Consider the following 7747-nt stretch of genomic DNA (forward strand, 5'->3'; position numbering starts at 1 on the left):
GGGTCCCAGGTTCAATTCTGGCCAAGGGCACATGCCCAGGTTGCGAGCTCGATCTCCAGTAGAGAGTGTGCAGGAGGCAGCCAATCAATGATTCTCTCTCATCATTGATGTTTCTATCTCTCCCTCTCCCTTCCTCTCTGAAATCAATAAAAGTATATTTTTTTAAAAAAATGTTTGAAATTTGTCACTGTAATGATTGACAAAAATGAATAAACTATTATTCTGCTCTGTTTGTCTTAAACCAATTAATATTAAAGGATTGATTCTTTTGGGAAAGAAATTAGTCAACTAATAAAAAGCAAAAGGAGTATTTAAAATCTGAAAACTTTACCAGATTGGAATGATAAAGACAAAATACATAGTTATCCATCACCTTCATTCATTAAGCACTTACTGAACACCACTTTTCACCAAGCACAAATGTGTGGAAGGTTACAAGAGACAATATTAGAAATGACCATTGCCTCCATAAAACTGGTGGGCTTTGTTCAATATACAAATATATTTGGAAGCAGTGTCCTATCTTAAATATTAGGATAGATAAGAAGAAAATGAAAAAATAAATTCTACATTGTCTTTACATGTCTCAGGAAATTCATAATCTAATAGGAAAATATTGGCTAAAATAATATATGTGGCTAAATAGAAAACATTAATATTTTTTTAAAGTAGCACTTTTATATATATTTCAGAAAAGGCAATACATACACATGGTACAAAACTAAAAGAAATAGTTGTGAAGTAAAATTTCACCTATTCTTTGTGCTCAGGTAGCCTTTAACCTCAAAACAGAATATCTTGAGAATTTTTAGTAACAGCTGCTGTTTGTTCAGTTTTTTCGGTTTCTATATTTCACATATTTTCTTTTTTGGCTATTTTATTGTTTTCTAGAAGTTTAAAAATGTATTTTAGATACAGTCATGTGCCACATAGTGACAGACCACATATATGATGGTGATCCCATCCTAATACATAAAAACCCTGGGTCATAATGTCCGGTAACGACTGAGGCTCAACCAACCAGAAGTTAGTCCTGCAGTCAGCGCTGGATTGCCATGAATCAGGGCCAGAGAGATGCCTGAAGAGAGAAGCAGGGACTGATCCATTGCCTCTGGCAGCTTTTGATCAGAACTTGCCTCTCTCTCTCCCAGTCTGGCCAGCAGCCACACCTCCATTTCTCTCCAGGCCTCCACCAGGACTGCTGATCAGCCCCACCTTTCTTATCAGGCCCCGTTAATAGGCCCAGAGACGCCGACTGGCATAGAAACCAGCCAATCAGAACCAAATCTGGTGAAGTGTGAGGAAATAATGGCTACCTAGGAGGCGGAGCTTTTGACACTGACTGTCATAGAAACTGACCAATCAGAACCAAATCTGGGTCAACTATGAGGAGCCAATGGCTGCCTAGGAGGCGGAGCTTTTGACGCTGACTGGCATAGAAAACGATCAATCAGAACCAAATTGGCCGGCAGGGGAGGGCAGTTGGGGGCAAGATCAGGCCGGCAGGGGAGGGCAGTTGGGGGCAAGATCAGGCCTGCAGGAGAGGGCAGTTGGGGGCAAGATCAGGCCAGGAGGGGAGGGCCGTTGGTGGCGAGATCAAGCCGGCAGGGGAGGGCAGTTGGGGGCAACCAGGCCAGCAAGGGGAGGGCCGTTGGGGGTGAGATCAGGCTGGCAGGGGAGAGCAGTTAAAGGCGATCAGGCAGGCAGGCAGAGGCAGTTAGGGGTGATCAGGCAGGCAGGTAGAGGCAGTTAGGGTCGATCAGGCAGGCAGTCAGGTGAGTGGTTAGGAGCCAGTGGTCCCAGATTGTGAAAGGAATGTCTGACTGAAGAGGGTGCAGGCTGGGCTGAGGGAATTCCCACCCCTCCATGCACGAATTTCGTGCACCAGGCCACTAGTAAAATTATAAGAGCTGAAAAAAAAATTCTTATCAACTAAAGACATAGCCATGGTTACATTATAGCACAACACATTACTCACGTGTTTATGGTGATGCTCATGTAAACAAACCTGAGTCAAATCACACATGCAGTTATATACAGTACATAATATTTGATGATAATAAATGACTATGTTACCGACTTACATATTTACTATACTATACTTTTTATCATTATTTTAGAGTGTTACTACTTCTACTTATAAAAAAAAATAGTTTGTGCCCTGGGCAGTGTGGCTCAGTTAGTTGGGCCTAGTCCCATGCACCAAAAGATTGCTGGTTTGATTTCCAGTTGAGGCACATGCCCAGGGCACAGGCTCGATCCCCAGTAGGTGCGTGCCCTTGACCAGAATCGAACCCTGGATCCTTCGGTCCACAGGCCAACGCTCTATCCACTGAGCCAAACCAGTTAGGGCCAAGTTTTTAAATTTTGAATGTAGTTGAATTTGTCAGTCTTCTGATTTTTGTATTTTATGTATCTTGTTTAACAACCTACTATGTTTGAACATATCTAAGAGAAAAGTTGGACATTTGGAGGAGAGTTTTGGGAATGATGAATGATAGAGAACTGGGCAAACAAAAAATCTAAGCTACTTCAGGAAAAAAAAGAATGTGTGCAAAAGAAATCAGTTTGAGAATATTGTTCAGCCATAAGTATTGATGAAGTCAAAGTAATATAACCATTGACTATTAATTAAATTCTATGGGGAGGATAGGGCAACAGGCTGAGTGCTTGTGTAGTGATAGTGGTGGTAGAGTGTGTTGATTTGTTTCCTGGGCTTCACATTTGTGTAGATAAGAACTGCCTCATCCTTCATAGTGTTGGCATTTTATTCCATTACAGTATTCAGATTGCTGTTATTTTCTAGATTTATGTACAGAAGGGAGGATGGTTTGATTTTGTGCTGTTTTTCAGTTTTGATACCAGTTATGCTAGCTTTATAGAATGAGCTTTGAAAAAAAAATTTTTTTAATGTTCTGGTTTGTAGGATTTACCCTCTTGTTGAAGGTCTCTAATTACCTTTCATGTTTCTTCTGTTTTGTCTATTGAGCTTAAGTACCTGAGTTAATTTTGGTAACTTAGGAAAATATAGTCAAGTTTATGAATTCATATTTGTTGACATAATGTTATACACTGTTCTTAAAAATTTTTGCCTCCATATCCCTAAGGTAGAGTGGGAAGCGAAGCGCTGTTCTTCCCTCCCCACTCAGACTTAACAGAAACTTACCTATTTGATGGTTCTTACTAAAGAATCAGGTGTTGGCTTTCGATTAACTGTTTTTTTTTTAAAAAATTATATATTTTTATTGATTTCATAGAGGAAGGGGGAGAGGTGGAGAGAGAGAGAGAGAAAAAGAGAGAGAGAGAAACATCGATGAGAATCATTGATCGGCTGTCTCCTGCAGGCCCCACACTGGAGATTGAGTCTGCAACCCGGGCATGTGCCCTGACCGAGAATTGAATTGTGACCTAACTGGTTCATAGGTCAATGCTCAACCACTGAGCAATGCTAGCCGGGCTGAACTCTGTATTTTCTAATTCATTAATTTATACTTTTATCTTTATTTCCTTTGTTTTCTTATTAATCTTCTTAATACCAGCAAACAATTACTGCATGAATAATGTAAGATTAGATGGTGAAGGCCTAATTATACACAAATATAAATACTAAATGTTAATACAATTAACTATCATATATAGAATACAGGAAGCTATACACAAAACTGTAAGGGGAAGGTGGGGAGTATCATTGGTCAAGGAAATTTCATGGAAATGAAATTTTCCTAGGATTTATTTTCACATGGGGCTATAGGCTAAAATGTAAGGAACAGCTGTTGCATATTTCATTGCCATGAAACCCTTTTACTGTTTCATTTCAAAGTAGGTGAAGTATAATCACTTAAAAGAACCTCCAAACAAAATACTATTTCGTAAACACAAAATTAAAGGGCTCTGCAGAGATCAGCATGTCTTTTATCATAGAAAAAAATTTTATTTTTTTAGTATCTTTTTCACTGCCATGACAATATCCAAACAAGCTTTAAACCCTTTAAAGATTGACCTTAATACAGGACTATTATAGAAGACAAAATTTACTTTTATTTTTAAAAAGTGAAAAAAAATGTAATACTACATTCCTTAATATCCATTAAAAAATATTTTCAACTCAAGTTGAAATACTTTTAATTTTGTTAAACTATGAAATATTGAATTCTACATTTTAAAGCACTATTATTTTAATAATCAGTCTTTCAAACACCGCCAGCATGTTTCTGTATTTCCATACAGCTTAAGTAGTATATCTGTAAAAAATCTTGAATTCTGAAAAATAAGCAGAAAGGAATGTAAACTGCTGTTCCCAAATCTTTTAAAAGTTTTAATTGTGATGAAATACATAACAAAACTTACCATGCTAATGATTTTTAAGTACACAGTTCAGTAGTATTAAAGCATTAAGTATATTCATTGCTCTACAACCAATCTCTAGGACCTTTTCTTTTTGCAAAACTCAAACTATATCCCCATTAAACATTTCCCTGTTTCCCCTCTCCCACTAGCTCCTGGCAACCACCATGCTAGTTTGTCTCTATTTATTGACCACTCTAGCTACTTCAGGTAAGTTTTCCTTATTTCATTGGGCATGATATCCTTTCACAAAAGGTTCATCCATTTTATAGAATGTGTCAGAATTTCCTCTTACACACCACTTAGTTTATCAATGCATTAACACCTGGTTTCCTCCACCTTTTGGCCATTATGAAGAAAGCTGTTATGAACATAGGTATAGTAATACCTCTTAGAAACCTTGCTTTCAATTCTTTTGGATATATACCCAGAAGTAGATTTGCTGGATTCTAATTTTTTGAGGAACTGCTAGTTTGGATAGTGGATGCCCCATTTTACATTCCCACCAACAGTGCACAAGGGTTCTGGTTTCTCCATATCCTGGCCAACACTTACTTTCTATTTATTTGGTATTAGCCATCCTAATGGGTGTGAGGTGATCTCATTGTGGTTTTGATTTGCATTTCCCTAGTGACTAGTGAAACTGAGCATCTTTCATGTTTGTTTGCCATTTGTACAGAGTGGGCCAAAAGTAGATTACGGTTGTTGGTATGAAAAATAATACAATAATTAATAAATAATAATAAAAGAATAAGCTGTTATGTATCCTCACAACTGTATATCTTCTTTGGAGAAACGTCTGTTCAAGTCCTCTGCCCATTTTTTAATTGGTTGTCTGTTTTGTTCAGTTTTAGTTCTCTATATTGTGGATAATAGTCCCTTACCAGAAATATGATTTGCAAAAGTATTTCCTTCATAGCTTATTCACTTGGTGCCCTACTGGACATTTATAGTTTCTTCCTACTACAATATTGCTGTAGTAAATCTTTACTTGTATATACCAACATATTTATAGAATACACTAGAGGCCCAGCACACGAAATCATGTGCGGGTAGGGTCCCTAGGCCTAGCCTGCGATTAGGGCCATCTTCCACCCGCTCTCCAGTCTTGAGTCCCACCCCGACGCCATCCACCCGGTTCCCCGTAGTTCCCCGTTTGCCATGCTGTAATCGGAGCCTGCGGGCCAGCGGGGAGGGACCAAGAGGTGGTCAGTGCACCTCATAGCGACTGGTTGAGCAGTCATTCCAGTCATTACGCCTTTTAAGGTCACTGGCCTTTTATTATATAGAATTCTTAGAAGAGGAAATGCTAGATCAAAAGATGTATGTATTTTAATTGAGACATTACCAAATTGCTCAGAAGAGGATGTGATAATGTATACCTATACCAACTCGATTACACTCTTGATCTTTCTGTACAATTTAAAGAATAGTTCTAACTCTAAATAAGATATATTATCTAGAATTTAGGTAACAGGTAAAGAGTAACACCTAATAATTTATTATGTTAATAACTCTTAAATAGAAGATGGTGGCATAGGTAAACACCTGAACTGCTGCCTCACACAACAACTTCAAAACTACAACTAAAAGACAAAACTGACATCATCCAGAACCACAGGAAGGCTGGCTGAGTGGAAATTCTACAACTAGAAGGAAAGAGAAAAGCACACTGAGACTCAGAGGAGTTGTGGAAGCAAAGGCAGAGGTACGGAGGTGCGCGTGCACGGAGAGAGCTGGCAACTGAGTACACGGCTGTCTTTTTCAAGAGGGAGGGAGACAAAAGCTCCTGATGGCTCTGAATTCCAGTTCCGGGCGAGACTCTGGAGACCCAGTCTCATACAGGGAGAAACTGGACTGTCAGGCAGCGGGCGGAACTAGAGGGCAGCTTTCTCTCAGAGGTGCTTGCAGCAATTACCAAGGGACACTGAGACCGGGGGTGGGGGGCTCTTAGGGCAGGGCTGACAGGAAGCCAATGCTGTTTGCTCCACCCTGAGACCCCGCCCCACAAAGCCATTGCTATTTGCTCTGCCCTGAGACTCCGCCCTATCCAAGCTGTGCGCAGAGGCTTTTGCATATGAATGGCCTGGTCCTTTGAAATCTAAACTTACTTAACAAACTGGAGCTGAGTCAATGAAACCCAGAACATCCAAAAGAAGGGCCAAGGCCCCACAGCAGCTTGCATTGCTTCACAGCTGGGCCTCATCTGGGCACTTCCAAAACCCATACAAAGAAGAGGAATCTGCAGATCTCTCTGCAGCTCCTGCTGGGTGGCCTCAGGCAGAGGCTAAATCAGCACCTCCTTGGAGATCCAAGAGCCAGTGTACCCAGGGGTCAGAGTAAGACCATCCAGATTACAACTCCTCAGATCCATAAGGGACACACTCAGGGGGCAGACTCAGTGAGCACCAAAGCCCTACTGAAGCAAGTCTTGCTTCATAAGGGTGTCTCCAGCACAGAAGTTCTCCCAGCGTAGACACAGCTGATCCTCACAGCCAATTGGCCTGGAGGTCAAGTCCTCCCAGTGATACCAACAACAATCAAGGCTTACCTACAACAAGACTGTGCACACAGCCCACAAAGGGGTGCACCAAGAGTGTCCACCTCAGGTAACTGGGGAGGCTGAACCACTGGGCCCTATAGGACACCTAGCACACAAAGCCACTCTATCAACTCAGGGAAGCAGCCAAAATGCAAAGACAAATAAAATGGTCACAAATGAAAGAAATGGAGGAAAGCAAACAACTGTATATAGAGTTCAAAACCACAGTTGTAAGGTTTTTCAAGAATTTTCTAGAAAAGGCCGATAAATTTAGTGAGACCCTCGAGAATATGTAAAAGGACCAACTAGAAATTAAGCATACACTGACTGAAATAAAAAATAATATACAGCCGAAACCGGTTTGGCTCAGTGGATAGAGCGTCGGCCTGCGGACTGAAGGGTCCCGGGTTCGATTCCGGTCAAGGGCATGTACCTTGGTTGCGGGCACATCCCCAGTGGGAGGTGTGCAGGAGGCAGCTGATCGATGTTTCTCTCTCATCGATGTTTCTAGCTCTCTATCCCTCTCCCTTCCTCTCTGTAAAAATATCAATAAAATATATTTAAAAAAAAATAATAATATACAGAGATCCAACAGCAGACTATAGGATCACAAGAATCAAGTCAAAGATTTCAAATACAAAGAAGCAAAAACACCCAACCGAAAAAGTAAAAAGAAAAAACAATCCAAAAATATGAAGACAGTGTAAGGAGCCTTTGGGACAACTTCAAGCGTACCAACATCAGAATTATGGGGGTGCCAGAAGAAGAGAGAGAGCAAGATACTGAAAACCTATTGGAAGAAATAATGACAGAAAACTTCCCCCACCTGGTCAAAGAAATAGACTTACAAGTCCAGGAAGC

The sequence above is a fragment of the Plecotus auritus genome, assembly GCF_963455305.1.
Source record: "Plecotus auritus genome assembly, chromosome: 4".
NCBI classification, from domain to species: domain Eukaryota; kingdom Metazoa; phylum Chordata; class Mammalia; order Chiroptera; family Vespertilionidae; genus Plecotus; species Plecotus auritus.